The sequence below is a fragment of the Talpa occidentalis genome, unplaced genomic scaffold (genome assembly GCF_014898055.3).
Source record: "Talpa occidentalis isolate TD23 unplaced genomic scaffold, MPIMG_talOcc4v2.1 talOcc4.6, whole genome shotgun sequence".
Lineage (NCBI taxonomy): Eukaryota > Metazoa > Chordata > Mammalia > Eulipotyphla > Talpidae > Talpa > Talpa occidentalis.
In genome coordinates this window covers 79,371,744-79,392,257 of record NW_023604972.1, presented here as the reverse complement: position 1 = coordinate 79,392,257, position 20,514 = coordinate 79,371,744, and the positions used below count along the sequence as shown (strand labels likewise).

Below are 20,514 nucleotides of genomic sequence, written 5' to 3'. Positions count from 1 at the left end.
GTTCTCTATACTTAAAACCCTCTACAGGTTTCCCAGTGCCCAGCAATTTAACATGACTGACAAGGCTTTCATGATGTAGCTTTTCTTTTCTTCCCAATTTTCCAATCTCACTTCCTCACTATGCATGGATTTACTTTCATTTTTCCATCGACTCTCTTTTATTTTTCCATTGTGTCATGTTCCTCTTGCCTCCCAGATTTTTACACAAACCATATCCTCTGCTCACAATAATTTATCACCATCCTCCCTGCAAAACACACATTAACCATATGCACTTTACTGCCTTAATTCATAGTTTGTTTTTGAATTCTCCAAACAAACTTTCTATCCCCTAGGAAGATTTCCTTATTCATCCCATTCCCTGTACTTCTACCATCATAAAATTATATTATAATCACATGATTACCCTCACAACATCTCCACTAAACCTTAAAATTGGGACATACAAAATGTTTCTTTCATATCCCTCTTTCCTGTGGATTAGTCAGGGTTCAGCCAGAATCACAGAACCAGCAGGACATATACACATAAATACATACATATATATCTCAAGATTTTTTTTTTTCTTTTGCAAGAAATGGATCTATATAACTATGGGGGTCTGATCAGGCAAGTCTGATATCTGTAGGACTGGCCTTTAGAAAGGGCAATTGGACACTTAGATGTGAATTGAAAGTGTTGACAAGCAGAATCTCTTCATCAGGCAAGCCTCAGCTCTGCTCCTAAGGTCTTTCAACTGATTGAACCTTGTCCACACTCAAATTATTTAAGATAATTTCTCTTATCTAAAGTCAACCAATTATGTAATTAATTGTATCTACAAAATGCCTTTACAGTAACACCTAAATTCATGTTTGATTGAGAAATAAAACTAACTGCCACAGCTTAGTACCAAGTATAGGACAGGCACATAATAAATATTGTGAAATTAATGGATGCATGAACTATTTTGTTCAGTTAAGGGCTCCCATGGGTGGATCTGATGTAGTCAACTTTGTGCTACATACACAAGCAATATATCTATATTTTATACATGTTAAAATCTAGGCTTTGGGGGGTACATCTGAAAGGAAAAAATATTGCATGCTTTGTGCTATTTTTGGCTGCTCAGGTTTCTTCAGAGAATTTCCTAACAACAATAAATGGAACAGGTCTGGAACTCTCCAAGGTTGGGGCTACACATTGTTATCAGTGTGCCTGCTCAGTCCATGCTCACTAACTGCTCAATGCAGACTTCTCCAAAAGAGTGAAATTAACCAAGTAGGGTTTTTTCAAAGGTAGATTTTGAAGTTGTATTGAGTGTTGTGGGCTTTATAATTTCTTTAAATTAAAGTAATGTAATTTAGATACAGTAAAATTCACCCATTTTAGTGTGCACTTCTGAGAGTTCTAACACATACTTATAGTAGTTCATTAATAATCCCAAATCTCCACCATACACACTTATATTCAACTTTCTTCCCATCAAATCCTGGTGAGCAATATCATCAGTTTTCTATCATTGAGGTTTTTTACCTTTTCCAGAATGTTGTATATATTAAATCATATAGAATGTTATATAAATTTAAAAGATTTCAAATCTTTTCCATCTGGTTCTATCACCTGGCATAATGCCCTTGAAAGTCAATCAATTTGCTATGTCTTTTTGTTCCTTTTTTCTTGATGAGTAGTATTCCATCATATGGATATATCATGTTTATTTATCCATTGTAGACCCTACTTTCAATTACTCAAGATTCCTCTTTTTATTCTTCTTCAATCCTTTAGTGTTTTCTCTTTCTGCTCATTTCTACTGCCCCTCTCAAGTAGGTGAAGTACCACTCTATTTGGTCAGATTTGAGCATACTTACTTGCTTCTATTTTGTGTTTGGAGCCTTATAAGTAGCAATAAGCTTATACTATCATTTTTTTTCTCAAATCACATTGTGATCATTAAAAGAGAAGGCTTTGTTTGTATTCTACTTCTGCCACTTATTAGCTGTGTTATATTGATCAAATTACCTAATCTCTCTTTGTGTTTCCTTCTACAGAAAATGGAAATGATAACCATATACTTACCATGTTAGGCTATGAGCATTAAATAAGTAGAATAGTGCCAGACAGACTATAAATTCTTAGTAAATGTTGGCTATTATTATTTGGCATCATTTTTACACATGAAAGGATCTTTACTTTGTATAAAGATGTAGAATCAACAAAACTTAATGAAAAGTTTGATCTGTTCCATGAGGACAGTGGACCTGTAGTATTGGGAAGGTGGATTTGGGCTGAGGGTTTCCATTGAGGGATAGTGCTTAGAAGCTCTATTCAGCTGTAAAATAATGAGGTCACATGGTAGGTGGTCATGTGAGCTTCTGTATCACTTTACCTGTTTTTGCCAAGGGAAAACTGTTTTTTATGTTCTCACGCACTTTTCTCGTCATCTCTGCTCTGAGATAATTGAATTGACCTAGCTGGTATAAAAGCTGTGCTTGTGAGAATTATAAATGTGGCATTTATCTGATTTACACAGTTCCTTAGCAATGAAAGTACAGGCTTTCTGGTAAATATCCTGGGTGGGCGCCTGGGTCATGTCACTCCTGTGAACACCTTGCCACCACTCTCAACGTTATTCTGTGCACATTTTCAATCTTTGCTGGTTGTTTGTCTCTGGTAAAGGGCAAAGAGTACTATCGGCAAAAAATAATTTTCTTTTCTTTTTATTCTGACCTTTTTGATTCTGAAATATTGATAAGTTCTTCCAATTTAGCTAAAAGTTCTTCATGCCTCAATAAAAGTTTTATAACTTTCAAATACTGTGTCCACTCGGCAGGGAGTTAATCTCTTTATGTGTATGATTCTATAACTATACAATTTACTTCACTCAAGTGAGATTTTAGGGACCTGTTCTACTTTTTGGTTGTGGCTCTATATTCCTTGGCTTCTATTTTGTAAGCAGTCTAAGTTCCTGCAAACCCTGCAGTAATTATAAAATAATAGAATAAATTATCACTGAGATGTATTTATTTAGTCTTTTAAAATGAGAGCATTTTTATACAAGTTACATGAGTATAATTTAAATTTTAAAACTTCAAATAAAAAGGAGAAAATAAAAATTTACCTAAATTACCACTATCTGGAAAAAGTCTGTTTTTACTTTTTTGCCCCCACAGAATTATCTATCTTTTCTATGTGCAAAACAAGAACTTCACATTAAAATTTTCTATGCCAATAATGGGGTCCAGGGTATGCTACCCTATATATGGTATCTTGACAAATGGAATATCATAAGCTAAAGGAGTATGAGAAAACAGCAGAAGCTGGAAAGTCACTCTGACTCCCCTAGTCCTCCTGCCCCTTTTCCCTGAAAGAGGTCAACAATCTCCCAAGCTGATGATACCCTCCCTGTGCCAAATGGAAGGAAGATGTTATTGACACCAGAGGCAGGTAGCTTAGGGACCAAGAAATCTGTGCAAAGAAACTTTGTTAAGCTAACTCTTACCTTCCTAGTTACTTCTTCACCTAGCTCAAGCCCCTTTGCATTGTCAATTCTTTCTTTACAAATGTGTGGTTTCCTTGGCTAAGGGTGTGAAAGTTGCTTACTCGGGTCACTGTAGGTATTCAGGTCCCTGTGTGAAGGCTCCCATGTACATGTGAAAATTCAACAATATGCTGAATTTTTCTCCTCCATTTTATTTGCAAGTTTTATTTTGAGATGCAGTCGAAAACTCTCAGAGTTAAGGAAAACCTTTTTCTTTTTGCTACAGAAATAAGTATATTTCTAAACTAATTTTAATGGCTCATGATTTTATGTCATCTTGGTCATCCACTAAATTTTATATATATAAATTATATATGTGTGTAAATAAAATATACATAAACATATATAAACATAAATGTGCATATACTTGAATATGTTCGTGACTTTGCCTCCTTTATGTCTCTGTATATTCCTATGCTAATTCTATGGTACTTTAGTTTTATAATTTTATAGTACTTTTTAGTATTTGATTAAACAAATTCTCTCTAGACCATTTAAAAATTTTTGGAACTAAAGGAGTGTTGCTATTTAAATGACAACTGTCTAATGTTAAAAAAAAAAAAAACTGTTGAAATTTTAAGTGATATTTCCTCCACTCTGCTGTGCGTATTTTACAAGCATGCATGTACACACATATACACACGCGCACATTAAAGCAGAACTATTATAGAAAAATAGTGAAGTAAATAGTGGAGAATAGTGAATAGTGAAAAATAATGAAGAGAGTTGGTTTTCAGCACTCTCACCCATCCCCTTACATAGGCGTCCTCTCGATTGGGAGTTCCTGAAGATGCCCAGGATTTTCAAGTTCTCTCTACCAATTCCTCATCTAAATTTCCTTTCATTAAATGGCCCACTTAGAAAGGAAAGGCAATCCCATATCAGACCCCCTACTTGAAAATATTCTCATTTTAATATGGTCCCCTTATCTTATTCCCTCAAAATGAAAATGAGGTTCTGCTGCTGGGATTTCCACTTTCTACCACCAAGCAAGAAGCATTTCATATTTGTGGAACCACATGTTTTATAAACTATAGACCCAGTTATGGTACCAGAAATCAAGACATATCCTTCTCTGTGTTAGTCTTTGTAGGGTAAATGATTTTCAGGCTTTTCTGTGCAACCCCCCACCCACCAACCACCACTAGTAGCAGGTACCTGCATTTGTTACATTGTTATAAGTTGTGTTACTTCTGTGGGTCATGGCTGCAGTATTGATATATTTGCCAAGAGAAGCAGAGGCAGGAGAGAGAACAGGAGAGAGAAAAGGAGAGAGAACACCAGAGAGCCTAGTAAAGCGGAAAGGTTGGTCAGGGGCTGGGAGGCCTACCAGCCTCCTGGCCCCCCAGCACCCCTGCCTGCCTTGTACCTGGTTGCTGCACTACATGTAAAAACTCAATAAAAGCCTGAGAAAGCCACCGAGGGCTCCAGGATTCTCCTTTACCCTGCTTTGCTTGAGTCATACAGATCCTGCTCTGGCTCATCCTGGCACTACAGACTTCTAAAGATGAAGATATTTCCCGGCATAGTATTAAACATAATACTGAATCCTGACCATTAAGCACAATGGAGCCTTTTTCATTTTAAGAAGATAAAACAATTGCTGATGGTGATGGTCCAGTATAGAAAGCAAGTGAATGAATTGAAACAGACAGTAATGTGACCACACAATGCCTGTACCCTTGATATGACATCAGGGTACAGGCATGGCAGAGAAGGCGTGGCAGAGAAAGGAATCATCTGCATCAGAATCATCTATAGACCATTTAATAAACATGTAGACCATGCACACAATAGCAATAAAATCCCAACATCTGGTGGTAAGGGATGAGGTGTTTGCTTGTCTTTTATTCAGCACACTCCAAGTGATTTTAAAAATTACTTCTTTGTTATTGTGCTAAAATATATAACACAAAGTTATTATTTTAACTCTTTTTAAGTGGGCTCTACATGTGTTCTAATGAAGGGGCTACGGAAAGGTATATGTATCAGGTAAGTAGAAAGTTTTTGAAATAATGCACTGCAATTTGACTGTAATGTAAACTAATCTATGAAAGCTATGATTTTCACTAATCAATAGGTAAATTCACAGCGATTCTCACTAAGTAATAAAAATTTGAATTATCAAGACTGAAAAAGTAGTGAATCATAGTAATCTTTATGCAGGCAAACACAGAATTTTTACATAAATTATTTGTCCACCTCGGGGCTTCTTTGGATTTATAAGTGCATCCCAGGTTTAGTAATGAGGGCTTTTCATATGGGCAGGCAATGTTTAAAGCTCATATCTTATCAAGTTATGGCTCTGTTTTCTGGAAAATGCTTTAATTCACACATTCCTTGTGCATGTATATGTGTGCAGATGTGCACACATACACGTATTTTCCCTGCAGGGATCTCTAAGTTTCTTAGATATCAACTTAGATACCAAATATAAATGACCACATAAAATATCACTAAGAATCACTATGATTATTAAAAATGAGAATGCAGATCCCTTGTATCACAATCAACTAAGTTAAATCAAGCTAGAAAGAATCAAGCCCTTGAAACAAATATTCCCTCCACATTAAATCCATGTTAAATTTGCTAATGTAAAAGTTTTGGTTTTCTCTAGTTCTCTTCCATTTAGTTTCCCAGCAACACCATCTACTACCTCACAAAAGCAGCAGCCAGAGTTAATCATTATAAATTTTGTCCTCAGGTTCTTTTCAGTGGTCATTAAATGTGAGCATCAAGGGCGGTGACAAGACAAACTGCTATGTCCTGTTAAAATCAGGCTATTTCATGTTTAAAATAGCCTATTTAAGTCCTTGACTTCGAAAATAAAAATAAAGAAACATATAGTAAGAAGCAAGTAGGCAATGGTCTGAGGTACCAAGGTGCAAGGAATAATCACAGGCAGCAGCTCGTCAAAGGTAATGTGCAAGTGATTTTCTTTAAGATTTGGGAAGCTGAAATTGCTAAAATCAATATAAATCCACTTTGTACAATTCTATACAAAACATAGTTAGCTTTCCTTTGAACTCAGAAAGCATCATACCAGAAGTAGAAGTTTCAAAAAAAGGAATTGAACCAAGAACTTCCAAATTCTTTGCCCATGATGAAGTTAAAAGACCATTTGCTTAAGAAGAGACTCTTAATATTTTGCTATGAAACAGACTGAAAATAATCCCCCCCAAATAAATAAATAAATGAATAAACCTCTCCTCTTGAAGAGCTTTGAACTGATTATTCTTTCTAGTGACATAGACAGTTGGACAAACTTGAAACACAACACGAACAATGTGATTCATTACTGAATCAATATCTCTAGCAGTAAAGGAGCAGTTATTTACCATCTTCTTTTTTCTTGACACACCTATAACTGCATGTCATTGTAGGGAACTTAAAATAAACTACTAATGGTAAAATTGTCCAGTATTAAAAGTTGCTTACTCTACCACTCAATTTCATTGTGATAAGACAAAGTGAAATAATTCTGAGCATACTGAGATGCTAGGATATCTCTCAAAGGACAAATAACCTTCCCTGAACATCGCAGCCCAAGTTCCCAGTTCATCATATTCTGGGGCTCTTAAAATGGAATCACTCCCAAAGTTACAGACATTTTCCCTCTTGTCTCAGGTTCACTCACACTCTTACAGTGACTGAAAGAAGGTAGTGAACACTGAACTTTCTTTTTCTATAACTGACTTGAACCTTTACTGAGGAAATCTGTTAAGAATTTCAAGCAGAAAAGGTGAGCTTTTGGACAAAAAAGTTATGGGGGAAAGGGGAAAAGTGAAAAACACATCAGAAAACAGAGGAAAATACAATGAGGAAACTTGAATAAGGTGATAAAGAAGACTGGACTTATCCAAATGCTAATAAAGAGTCACCAATACGCTTGGGGCAGAGGAGTAATGTAATCATGTGTTGATTTAAGGAGAATAATATGTTATGATAAAGATGGGTTGAAGAGGAAGTTGACTACCAGCTGAGAAATCTGTCTGTAGTGGGTCATGCTGGAGATTGGATGAATTCTAGAGAAGAATGAATGGTCATTATGCACAATCAATGGTGAGGTGGTAAATATTCCTTATTCCTAACCTGAAAGACTTGAGTTGAAGATGTTCCTGTGGTCCATAGTTTTGTCAGTATTAACATGTTCAGCAAGTTGGAAGGATCACACATATATAATATAAAATGCCGGGGACCAGCCTCCAGCAAAACGTCTTGTCAGGGGTTCCTGAAAGGATGAGACGGCCTAGGCGAAAACGAAAGAACTGAAAACTTAAGGGCTGAGGGGAAGGGGATGAGGTAGAATGAGGAGACACTGACACTTGGTGAGGTGCTAGTATCTTCTGCCGATGTGTAAAGCATAAACAATTAGTATATTATGTTTCCCATAGACTACTGGCCCCTACAGGTCTCAGCTAGACGGCAGCTTTCAAGGTTAACAGATAATAAACCAAACCTAACATTAAAGCTACTTATTTTTTCATTCAGACAATTATTTAAAACAGTGAATAACCGCCAGTGCATCCCTATCAGCTAAAGCCTAAGCATCAAAGGACTATTCTATTCACATGACCTTCAGCCAGAGACCAGCTGCAGTTCAGCTATCAGAACTTTTTCTACCTAGAAATTCCTTAACTCAAATAGCTTCATATTAAAAACTTTCCCAAGAAACTTCAAGAGAAAACAAAATAGAAGGACCTGCTATGATTATTGTATTGTAATGCTTGTCAGGCATATTCAATAAGTTGTCTTCCATTGTCAAGTAGGCCAAATTGTTTAATAATTAGTTTCTAATTTTCCATGCCGTTTATTTGCAATATACTGATGCATATAATATAGTGCCTAATGTACTTTTTTGGGAAATTTTTTCTTATTTATGACCAAGAACAGAAAGTGAAGGAATGTTACATCTTCAACCTCACGGTGTGAGGCACAAGGAATCTTCAGCCCTACGGTGTGAGGCCCTTTGGCTTCGGCCCCACGGTGTGAGGCCCTTTGGGCTTCGCTGCTTGCCAGTGTCTTATCTGGCTGGGGCATCAAGGCCTCCTGCAGCAATAAAACTGTCTTTTTCTGCTATTGCAGCCTATGTGGATAACCAGACATACTTTTAAGCTCTGTCCTGGACTATTCCATAACTAGATCTCTGGATACCCACCTAACTGGGAAGAAAGACCACAGAGGCATAAACCAGGCCTCTCAAGCTCAATTGCCCATCTGACTCAGTGAATCAAATGCTCAGCATTACTATTCATGGGATGGAAGGAAGCATCTTCTTTGGATCCTCTGCTGAATAACAATGAGTATTTTCATCTGGGGAAACGGAATGATCTTTGCTGGTTTGTGAACTCCCTCACAAGAGATGTAAGTCGTGAGTGTTTGCTTTGAAACAAAAGAATATTTAAAAAAATTATAGAAAGGAATAAAAAATGAACAGATGAACCCAGAAATGATTATTGGTTTTAGACAGTACTATTCAGAAAAGAAGCCTGTAGAGACTATGTAACAGATTGCAGGTGTTTAATATGCCAGTTGTGGACATGACTGGCAAATATGTGCTTTCAAAGTGATTAATCATACCCACAGTTACCTCTGGGCTGAAGATGCTGCAGAGGGCTGTTTAGCATTCCACTTCCATTGTTGAATTCTGGACTTGGAGGGCCTCTAGTGGCTGTTAGCCTCATGAAGAAGAAAAGAAACAACTGCTATGTCATCTGAAGAGTTTTATGCTCAGAATTTAAAACGTGACAGTTCTAAAGGTGCACTCTTTTATATGATAGGAAGTTTTGGAGAGACTAAAGGGTGGGTGGAGTCTGTAATAGAGAAATAGCGACATTAGTACTTCTTGAATTTATTTGTATTTGTTCCTGAGTTAATACCATAAGAAGTCCCCTGATAAAAGTAAGAGAGATAGTCAATGCACACTGCACACTGCTTCAGGGAATGTAATCGTGCCTTCCTCTCAGGTCCAAATTAAAATGCTGAGTAGGTATAAGAAAAGCTTTTAAGTAGATTGGTTACACACTCTTCTTACTGCTCATCAAGACCGCCATGCTCAGAGAGCACCAAGAAAACAGCAGAGAGTGTACAATGCAACCTTTGCTGAGTGCACCAAACTGCATCCAGCCTTTCCTCGGTGTGAGTCTCACTGGTTCCATTTTCCCTTCAGAATAGCAAATGGGACTGGAAGTGTATGCTGCTGATTGATGCTGAAATCAGAAAAACTGCTAAGAGCTAGAGGGGCCTGGAATAATGAGAAACCTATGGAACAAAGCTATGTGATAAGAAGAATCACATCTATCTTATCCTTAGCTCCTATGCATCACACACACAAAACTCTCCAAAGCATTCTTTTTCAATAAAAGAATAAAGAAATATCAAGTTTCTTAGAGAAGTTCTATTACTGACTACATGGAATGGAATGGTGCCTTAAGAAAGTTCTTTGTTATCCAGTCCATGTCACCAGGATAAGAGACTAGATAGGATGTTTTTTTTTTAAAGATTTTATTATATTTATTTATACAAGCACTGGGTACAGTCAGAAGTGCGGGAGGGTGAGAGAATTCACCAGAGGCAGAGCGGAGAGCAGAGAAGAGCAGGCAGACTGACAAAGTACACTGCTGAGGGGAGCACTGGGTGGCAGGAGAGGTCTGTGCGTCATGTGGGACCCTCGCCCGGTGGCCGGGGATAGAACCAGCGTTGCAGAGGCTGCGGGCAGCTTCGCAACCCAGCGCTCAACTGCTGCACCACCAGGGAGGCCCTAGACTAGATAGGATTTTGAGAAAGGAAAGGAGGAATGTCAGTTCGCAACTGAATGTGCATTTATCAATATTCCCCAAATTATAAGGTCTTGGAACCCTGGGATATTATAAACTGCATAATGTGTGAAGTCAATAAGGGAGTGCTCCCTGGAAGGCATGCACTCCAGCTATCAAGGGCAGGGAGGAGTCACTGTGTTTACAAATGCTGGACAAGTATCTTGACATTGAAATATTCCTCTTCACATATCATACTTTATATCTGATAATATGTGGGGTTAACTAATAAAAATGAAATCGCATCAAAATGAGACTGACATAAACCATGGAATGTTTTAAAATGTACCTCCCAAGAGTCATCATTGAAGATGGCCCACTAGACAACTGTATCTCTTCTCCACTTTAAATCTCCATTAAATTAGTAGGAAAGAAATTTAAAAAATATTAACCCATAACAGCAGTTAGAATGAGAAAGAGGTTTAATTTGGAAAGAGATTTTAATAGATTTCTAGAAGGCAGAAAAATAAGGAGGATACTGACCTCCGAGGCCCCGCGGGAGGAAGCCTTGGCCTAGGATTCATGCTATGTGTGCTGCTGCCAAAAAGGCTGACAATCTGTACAGAAGAGTCTTGGCAACGTTTCCAACTCAAGTCCTGATGAAGGAATGAAAAATGCGGGGTTAACAGAAAATCTGAATACAGAATAATTGACCTCCCTACCCCATCAGTCCTGCTAGTGAGAACACAGGCATTCATGCTGGATGGGAGATGTGATGATTTCTTCCTGAAAAACAAAAACAAGAACTGCCCGTGTTCACATTATCATGCCAAAGCAAAGCTCAATGAATCCAAGAGTTTGGGGACCCCTACTAAGTGATTATACCATTCCAGGTCACGGATCCCTAGGAGATAGGCTTCACATGACCTGGTGATGAAATGCAATTACCAACAAATATTCACCAGGTCTTTTAGGAAAGTGCTCTAAATGAACATGAAAAGTGAAAATAAATAAAGCTTGAGAATTACTATGAAAGAAATTAAGATTATTCTGGGAACAGTATGTCAGATTAATGACTTCAGAGAAATATGAGAAGGTATTATATCCATAGACCATGAACAGAATGCTATAAAAAGGAACTACCAGAGAACACGAAAGAAGTCTTACAAATTAAAAATATAATTGGCAAAATACAAAAGTCATACTCAGATTTGTAAGACAAAGTCAAAGAACTTTTCAAAATGGCCAGTAACTGTTCTAAGTTGTTATCATGTAGGAAATACTATGATGCTCCTTTTTAGCTGAGGTTTACAGAGATTAAACAATTTACCCAAAGTCATTTAATGAGCCAGGATTAAAACCCAGTTAAGTCTATAGAGTCCATACCTTTAACTGCTTATACTATACTATTTCCAAAAATCACTGCTAGCATTTTAAGTGCTTACTCTGTGTGACTGTGCTAAATGTATTAGCTCTTTTAATCTTCACAACAATCCTATGAATAGGCACATCCGTAGTCCATTCTATGGAGGAATATAAGCAAGGAAGGTTAAGAAACTACTATGGGTGACTCAGAGAAGCGAGGCAAGGAAAACCCATTATGCTATCTAAAAGCCAGTGGATTAATTTATGAAGGAAAAGGTAAAGTCTGCATCCAAGCAATTTCATATCTGATTTAGAGTAGTTTCAGAAAAAATAGAAAATGGAGGTGAAGGGGGGCCTCCCTGGTGGTGCAAAGGGTTAAGATGCAACCTATGAAGCTATCCGCAGCCACTGCAGCATGAGTTTGATCCCCGGCTGGCCAGGGAGCAACCCACATGGCGCAGCAGACTTCTCTTGACTCACCCGCTGCTCCTCTCAGAAGTGTACTTTGGTCAATCCGCCTGTTCTGTTCCCCACTCTGTCTCTTGTGAATCTTCTCATCCCCCACACCTCTGGCCTGTACCCCAGTTCTTGTATACATAAATAAATCTTAAAAATAAATAAATGTAAAAAATAAATTAAAAATAACACATGACTCCTAAAATAACACTAACATATTAGTAAAAATAGGAGTGCTATGATAATGCATAGCCTGACTAAAGTAGTTACTAGGGATGGAAGTTGGTGGGGGGTGCCACTTTTGCTCTCTGGGGTGTGCTACAAACAAAACCTGAACACTAGTTTTGCTTTTCACCTTTTATCATAAAACAGAAAATTCTCTATGGACTCCTTTTGGTTAGGGAAAACAGGTTTTAACATAGGTCTTCTGGGAGAGCTAAGTGGCATAACATGAACTTTCAAAAAGCAGGGAATCACTGTATACAATGATATACACATACATATATGCATTAACATGTATGCACATACACAGTTATACACATGTATATAGAACATGTAATGGAAAACCCCAAGACTATACAAAAGAAGAGAAATTTATATAATGAACTCTAAAAATGCATCACTTAGCTTCCAGGACTAAAATAATTTCAACAAATAGCCAATGTTGTTTAAACCACCTTGTGTTCTCAACCTCCCTGGCACTCACAACTCTCACTTCCACTCTTTGATCCTTAACTCTCTGTGAATTCCAGAATTGTTGAGTGAAAATAGAAAAGTCATAAAGGTAAGAAGGGTGAGTTTGGTGTTTCGAAAACAACTAGACACTGGTTTTCCCTCAGGAAGCTGACATCATAGAATGACACACTATAGGGAGAATTGAAAGAAATTATGAAGAACCCAAAGTGTATTTTATCTGCATAATTCTTTAGCATTTTGTTCCACATAATTCTATGTTTTCAAGTATATTTTAGAGATGTTCCTAACTGTTACAGCACCATTTACAACTGTGCAAGTAGAGTATTACTAACTCTGCTTTATATATGAATGAAAAAGCAGGCTTAGCAAGGTGAAATAACAGGCTAGCACTTAAATCTAGATGTATATGACTTCAAAGCTCATGCTCTTAATCACTAAAATTATCTTATTGTACCAAAAAGAATCTGTGTGACTTTTTAGTGGGAGACAGGAACTTAAAAGGTGATGAAAAACAACATGTTTAAGAATAGGCACTTGGGAGAAGACACATGCTCTTCTCTTCTTATGGAATCCTGTAGTAAATGGGATGGAGTAGGTAACACGAAACAGATGGTGGAAGGAGAAATAATCATGTATAAAATTTATTTTGTGACAAGAAACAAATCAGGATAATAGCACAGACTAAAAAACTTTTTGCAAGGTTTATTTTTATATGATATAAATTCAATTGTGGGATTTTACATTAAATATTTAAATGGTTTGTTCTTACCACATTTTCATTAAAGTGAAGACCTCAATCTGTTCTCCAATGAATATTGGAGATACAGTTAATAATCTATGCATTTTAATCGAGACAACAAAACCAAAAATCCCATTTCCTTTTTCCATTCTTTCACTTCCTTCCTTATTGACTTCCTATCAAGTTGCTAGTGGTGCTCAAATTCCACAACTGATGGCCCGAGTTCTTTTCTATTGGAGATTCTTTCTCTTGATTGCAAGAAAATACATTAATTCATACAGAGAAAGTTGGCATTTGGATCTTAAAGTTAAAGGTGAAAAAGTTACGCAACAGACACTGAGAAATGGAGAAGGAAAAGATGCAGTTTGCAGAAAAGGAAGAAAATATGCTGAATATGAAACTCCTTGCTTCATTTTATCTAAGACATTTGGGGATTGTTGCAAACAACACACTTTCACTGTTTTCAATCCTTAGTGAACGTAATTTTTTAGGTAGGAAATATGAAATAGTAATCAAAATAAAGTTAGCTCGGAGAAGCAGAGAATGCAGCAAATAGAAAGAAGGGACAACAAATACTGTGCTACAAAATTATTAAGACATATGGTGGGGGAATTAAAATTCCCAGAGGAAAAAATAGCAACTTCCATAATGAAATGATGTCACTCTCACTTAGAAATGCAGAGAATTTGAAGAATCTGTCTCAATAGAAAACATTTCTAGTTTTAAGGGAAAAAACAGAAAGTAGAAAAGTGTGAGTGCTTAATGTATGTATTAACAATTCCATTCTGAGAAGATGCTAATGGGGAATACTTACATGTGAAGATTTAAAAAATTGCTGTTAGAAAACTGTCTCCTAAGGCTTTGGCACTCTTACTTCTCTCTTAGTGTCTGAAGTGTAAAAAGAAAATATTCTGCAATGTGATAAGTAAAAATCCATTATCACATAATCTGTCAGCTCACTTTGTGATATCCATGTAAATGTGTTCATCTAAAACTAGTGGTAAGAATTAAAAAAAATTAAATACTATACAGATAGATGTAAAAATCTACGTAATTTGAAAGAATATTCTTACTAAGTCACAGTATCTTAGTTTTTTAAAAGAAAACACACACTGAATCAGCTAGTGCTACATATTCTACTGAACACATTAAGTAATGAGTTCATGGTCTTTAAAAGCCTAAGTTGTGCGCTAAAATACCATTTTGTGATATTTTATTCTGGAAGAAGTATCTGACTTTTAAACAACATTCAGAGTACATTCCAATTTTTGAAACTCCAATTCTATAGCAAAGACAATGCCTGGACATTACTATTTACCTTTGAGGTCATCTCCTCTTAAAGAAATAAATAAATAGGGCCTCCCAGGTGGCACAGGCGGTTGAATGCAGTGCTGTGCAGCTGTCCATATCCTCTACAGCATGGGTTTGATCCCAGCTGGCCAGGGAGATGCCCACATGGCGCAGCAGACCTCTCCTGTCTCACCCATTGCTTCCCTCAGCAGTGTATTTCAGTCAATCTGCCTGTTCTCTTCCCTACTTTGTCTCTGGCGAATCCTCTCACCCTCCTGCACATCTGGCCAGTACCCCAGTTCTTGTATGCATGAGTAATTTTTTTTAAAAAAGTTTGATAAAAGAGAAGTAAATAAATATTTAGAGGTCAGATGTTCTGTCCTGTTTTCCAAAGGTAAACAATTGGGCAATATATAACTACCTGAAATGAGTTAGGTTTTTACTAATAAAAAAAGTAATAACAGAACTATAATCACTGTTTCAATTTCTTGGGGTAAAATCTACAGTGGGAAAAGGAAAAACAGAACAAACCTGGAGGAGGAGTAAATGGCACTGTACTTTTCACTTAATTCTATTAGTCAGACTAAGGCCCATAAAATCCAGAAGCAGTTTCCAATTTAAAAAAAAAAAAAAAGGTCTTTTAAAGAAGATCTTAAGAGAAATAAATACTTGTTAGGCATTTATCATGTGCCAGCTCCTTTTCTGTACATCATCATACTGGGTGGGATCAGATACACTGAGACATAACAGATCCTTTTAAGCACTGATTTGACTTCTGTCTTTATCACTTTGCCATTTCCAGAAAGTTACTTGTGAAATATGAAAAACAAATATGCATTTTTTAACTTAGCATAATGCATTTGGGATTTATTCCACATTGTTGGATGAACTGATGGTTTGTTCTCTCTTATTGCTCAATGATATCCCATTGAATGAATGTACTACAAACCACTATTATGGAAGCTGAGGAACATTGTAATTTTTGGATTCTCTGAATAAAATGTCTATAGATATTCACAATTAAGTATATGTATAAACATATTTTCATTTGTCCTCAGTAAATACCTAGGAGTAAGGTTGCTGAGTCTTTAAATAGATGTTAAACTTTATAAGAAACAATCAAATAATTTTCAAAAGTAGCTGCACCATTTTGCATTCTTGCAAAGTCTGAAAATTCTGGGCACTGCTGTCTCCCAACACTGTTATGGAGACCTTTCATTGTCTCCATTCTACTAAGTGTGTAGTGGTAACTTGTTAGTTGATTTTTTTTAAAGATTATTTATTTATAAATACAAGAACTGGGGTACAGTCCAGATGTGCAAGAGGGTGAGAGGATTCACCAGAGACAGAGCGGGGAGCAGAACAGGCAGACTGACTGAAATACATTGCTGAGGGGAGCAGCGGGCAAGACAAGACAGATCTGCTCACCATGTGGGTATCTCCAAACCGGCACTGCAGAGGCTGTGGACAGCTTCACAGAGCTGCACTCAACCACCTGAGCCACCAAGGAGGCCCAGTAACTCGTTATTTGAATTTGCATTTAGCCAGATGCAATTAATGTTAAGAAATTGTCATGTGTTCACTTAGCATTCATGAGGCCTTTGTGAAGTGGTTCTTTACAACTTTTGCCATTTCTTTTAAGATAGAAGAGTTTGATTTTTAAAAATGATTACATACTGAGGCTTGGTTGACATTTTTTTAAATTGAGGTAACATTGATTTACAATGCTGTTTTAGAAGTACATGATCTCCCTATTTTTTTAAATTGAGGTAACACTGGTTTACAATGTTGTTTGTGTTTTAGACATACAGGATCTCCCTCTTCAAATGCTGTTACCACAACACATCCACCACTGAACACTCCCCCTCTGCTCTCATATTGTCAAGGATGTGGGGGTTGGGGGGGGAGGAAATCAGCTTGTACTGGTGGGAAAGTAGAAGAGTTCAGTTTCCATGAAAAACAATATAGAGGTTTCTCAAAAGATTAAAAATGGATCTTTCAGATCCCCCAGCAATTCCACTGCTAAGCACTTACTCAAAGAATACAAAGTCACTTATTCAAAAGGTAATATGCACTCCTATGTTCCTTGAACCACTACTTACAATAGCAAAACTATGGAAACTAGAAACCAACTTGGTGCCCAAAAACAGACGAATGAATCAGGAAGATGTGATATATACCCACAATGGCATGCTTCTTGGCTATCAAAAAAGATAAACTCTTGCCATCTGCAACAACATGGATGGAATTGGAGGGGAAAATGCTAAGCAAAATAAGTCAAGAGGAGAAAGACAAATACCCAATGGTGTTACTTACATGTGGAACATAGAGAAACAAAACAAAGGATCAGATAAAGGCAAACTAATAACAAATTTTTGTCATTTCTCAGTGGGATTTTTGTCTTCTTATTGAGCTGTAAGACTTCTGTTCATATTCTCTATAAATGTCCTCTATCAGACAGATAAATACAATTTTCTCCCACCACATGGCCTTCCCTCAAAGGCTTAATTTTTCTACTATATAAATAAGTTGCAAAGTTAATTTCACAGAGCATCAGAGTTCTCTAGCACTGAGTGGGCTCCCTTGGTGGGAAAGGGGCAGAGCAGTTGTGTCTGTCTATCTGTCTGTCTGCTAGGGGAGGTACCTTGATCCTTGTGCTCAGTTATTTGTAGTAGACTTAGGCTATAGGTTCCAGTGTGCTACTGGAAACCAAAGGCATAGCTCAGTGGCCAGGTAAAGCTCGATAACACAGAAGGGAGCATTGGGAAAAACCTCTTGCTTCTGCCGCTCAGCTTGTACTCTGCTCTTGTTGGAAAGGAGACACACGGAGGAAAGGCATGTAGAGACACTTAAAAGAGACACATGGGTGAAAAACAGAAGGGAGGGTGAGGGTGGCATTCATTATCTTGATTTGTAGTCTGATTTTGATCCTTTTCTCCCAGATTTGTCTGGCCCCTTTCAATCCCTTTCTGTGATTTCCTGCTAACAGGTGACTTAGACTTATAGCAAGCTTTCAGGCCTCATTAGCCCCACTTCCGGCCAAACCTGTTTAGCTGGGATTTCTCCAGATGCGTTGGGTAGTTGGGTAAAATCTGGGGAATTTTAATGGAAAACTATTAGAGATATCTTTCTTCTCTTCTCTCTCTATGCACACCAATTCTATTAAAGTTCTTTCAGACTATGAGTCTGTTTTGCCTTTGTGAGCACAGATGACCAGATCACTTCAGGGATGGAGTTTCTGGGTGCCCTTCAGTTGCTTGATTTTCTTTCTTTTCCTCCCTTCCTTCCTCCCTTCCTTTGCAAGACTACTACTACATCATAGCAAATTATGGTAATTGTTTACTAGATCAACTATAATCTTGACTTTGCAAACTTTTATTAAAGTACTGATGTGAAGTAAATGGTAATTTAGCCAACTGAAATGTCTTAAGACTTTAGTGAACTTCTAGTGTCCTTGTATCCCCAGATCACTCTAAACATTTAAAAATTACCCACATTCCACATTAACTATATTTTAAAAATGTATTCAATTGCTGTTTATATAGTGGGGACTTATGGATATTTATTTTATGCTTTAGGTTATAATCTATTATTATTTATTATTGTTCAAACTGTCCCATTTTTGGCTGATGGGCTTCTTTAAGTTGTTCTCCGTGTCCCTTAACTTTTTTTTTTTCCATTTAAAAAAATGAAATGAATTTTATCATTTTGTTTTGGAAACAATAATGCATTTAATTAACATTTTACTATAATGCTCAGCAATCATATATTCTTGGGAATTCAAGCAAAGCAAGGAAGAGCTAACCTACAAATTATTTCCAAATATAGTAAAAATTTTCTGATTATTAATAGTAGCAATTAAGTAAATGTAATATACATTTAATTCCTAATTTTGTTTTTTTGCAGTTTTATTTTGTACACTTTAACATCAATATTTCCCCTATGGTTTTTCTCAGATGCTGGTTCCTTGGAAAATTCATAAATCCTAGACTATGTACCTCAAGGGGAGTACAGAGGAGTAATAATTCACCCCTTGTACAATGATTATGCAGAATAAATGTCAGGGCAGCACTAGAAATTTCCCAAGTGTCTCTGTTAAGATGGTACCTCTGCTTTTGCTTTATTTCTATCTTCTGAACTCTCCTGAAAAAGTGGCAAGGCTGAGCAGAAGAAAGTAACAGCCATAATTTAGATCAGCTTCAGAAAAGAGAAAGGAAAATAAGTTGATTCTATATATATAGTTACCACAGGAAATGGGCAAACGAGAGGAAGAGTGATAAAATTAGAAATTAAAAAGGACTTTTTCTGCCCATGTTTTCCTGAATGTGTCAGCCTAGCATCATTCTAAGAAGTAAGAGGTCTCACATGCACCTGGAGGGGGAGGGTACCTGGCAGATGGAGTAGAAAGAGGCAGACACCACATCAGATTAGTACTCAACAGGAATTAAGCTCACATCATAAATTTCAGCAGCCTACACTTATGCCTAACTAATTTAAAAAGAGGCCTACAAGTTTATAAAAATGCAGATTTCTCTGTTCCATTCCAAAAGGCTTAAATTCAGTTTGGGGAGCACGCAGAAATCTGTAACCTTAATACTCCCTGCAACTTTGGTGATCAGTCAAATATTTTGAGGATTAATTGTAGGTTGATTTGCCTCTATGTTGAGGCATTCTGTATAGTATTTCACACACATGTGGGAAATGGTCAATCTCTTAGAATTACTATACTTTGGTATTGGAAGGGCACATGCTACAAATTTGCCCCTTAATTTGAATGAATAAAAAGATAGGAAACCAGGGCCTTAAATGCTAATCTAATTCATCATGGGCTGGGTATATAATTTATAAGGCCTAGTGTAAAATAAAAATACTGAGTCCCTTCTTCAAATATGATTAAAAACTTAAGTGGCACTGGCAGAACATTAAACCAAGTGTAGGGTCTTTCTAAGCCTGAGGTCCTGTGTAACTGCATGGATGGCATAGTCATGAAGCCATGAATTAAAGGTGGAAAACAGACTAGCAAAACACATTATTTAACTGATATTTTGGGCTTCAAAAGAGAAATTGCTAGTAGGATCAAAGTCAGATTTAATCATTTAGTGGAGACAGGATTAGATACTGAATTATCATTAACTAAGCATTTTCTTCTCTGATAATGTGGCATCAAGGTGAGAACATTAAAATGTCCTCTTGATCACATAGAAGAAAGCCTTAATGATTAATGAAACTTCTTATATTTAAATTAGAAAAATCAATGTGAACTCCTCTGTGTGTGTAACATATGTGTATGTATGTGTACATGGTATATGTGCAGCAGACATACATATATATTATGCACATACATTCTGCCTCTGTTACTAATAAAAATGTTTCAAATACAGAAGGAAATATTTTGCCCACCACCAACATTCTTGTACAAGCCTAGCACCCAAATTTCTTATCATAAAATTGTTCTCAATTAAAAGCAAGGGCTGTTATTAGAAACTAATAGATTTCATGTCTTAGGGAAGAAAAATATCAGGATATGTTCAATTATTGCCAAAAAATGAGATAGTATTGAAGGACGAAGACCTGCATAAAGGTGTTTCATGGGTCAAGTGGTAATAATCTAAACTTAAACTTTAAACAACAATAATAACAGTCATAGTGTTTCATTCATTTAGACAAGGATTGCTATGAAATTCAATGAGCTC

At 36.7% G+C, this 20,514-nt stretch overlaps 1 protein-coding gene across 4 annotated transcripts in view; it reads right to left on the bottom strand.

Annotated features, from left to right (window-relative positions):
• The window catches only part of RAB3C (RAB3C, member RAS oncogene family), a 300,766-nt gene that overhangs the window by 239,458 nt on the left and 40,794 nt on the right, over positions 1-20,514 (bottom strand). Inside the window, exon 2 of one of the 4 annotated variants that reach the window (XM_054688407.1) lies at positions 10,819-10,931. The exons of 2 other annotated variants lie outside the window; for them this stretch is intronic. The gene's annotated coding sequence lies outside the window, so the exon portion shown is untranslated. Of the gene's footprint in view, positions 1-9,110; positions 9,188-10,818; positions 10,932-20,514 lie in introns of those variants that run through there. One more of the 4 variants, XM_054688408.1, reaches the window with a different exon arrangement.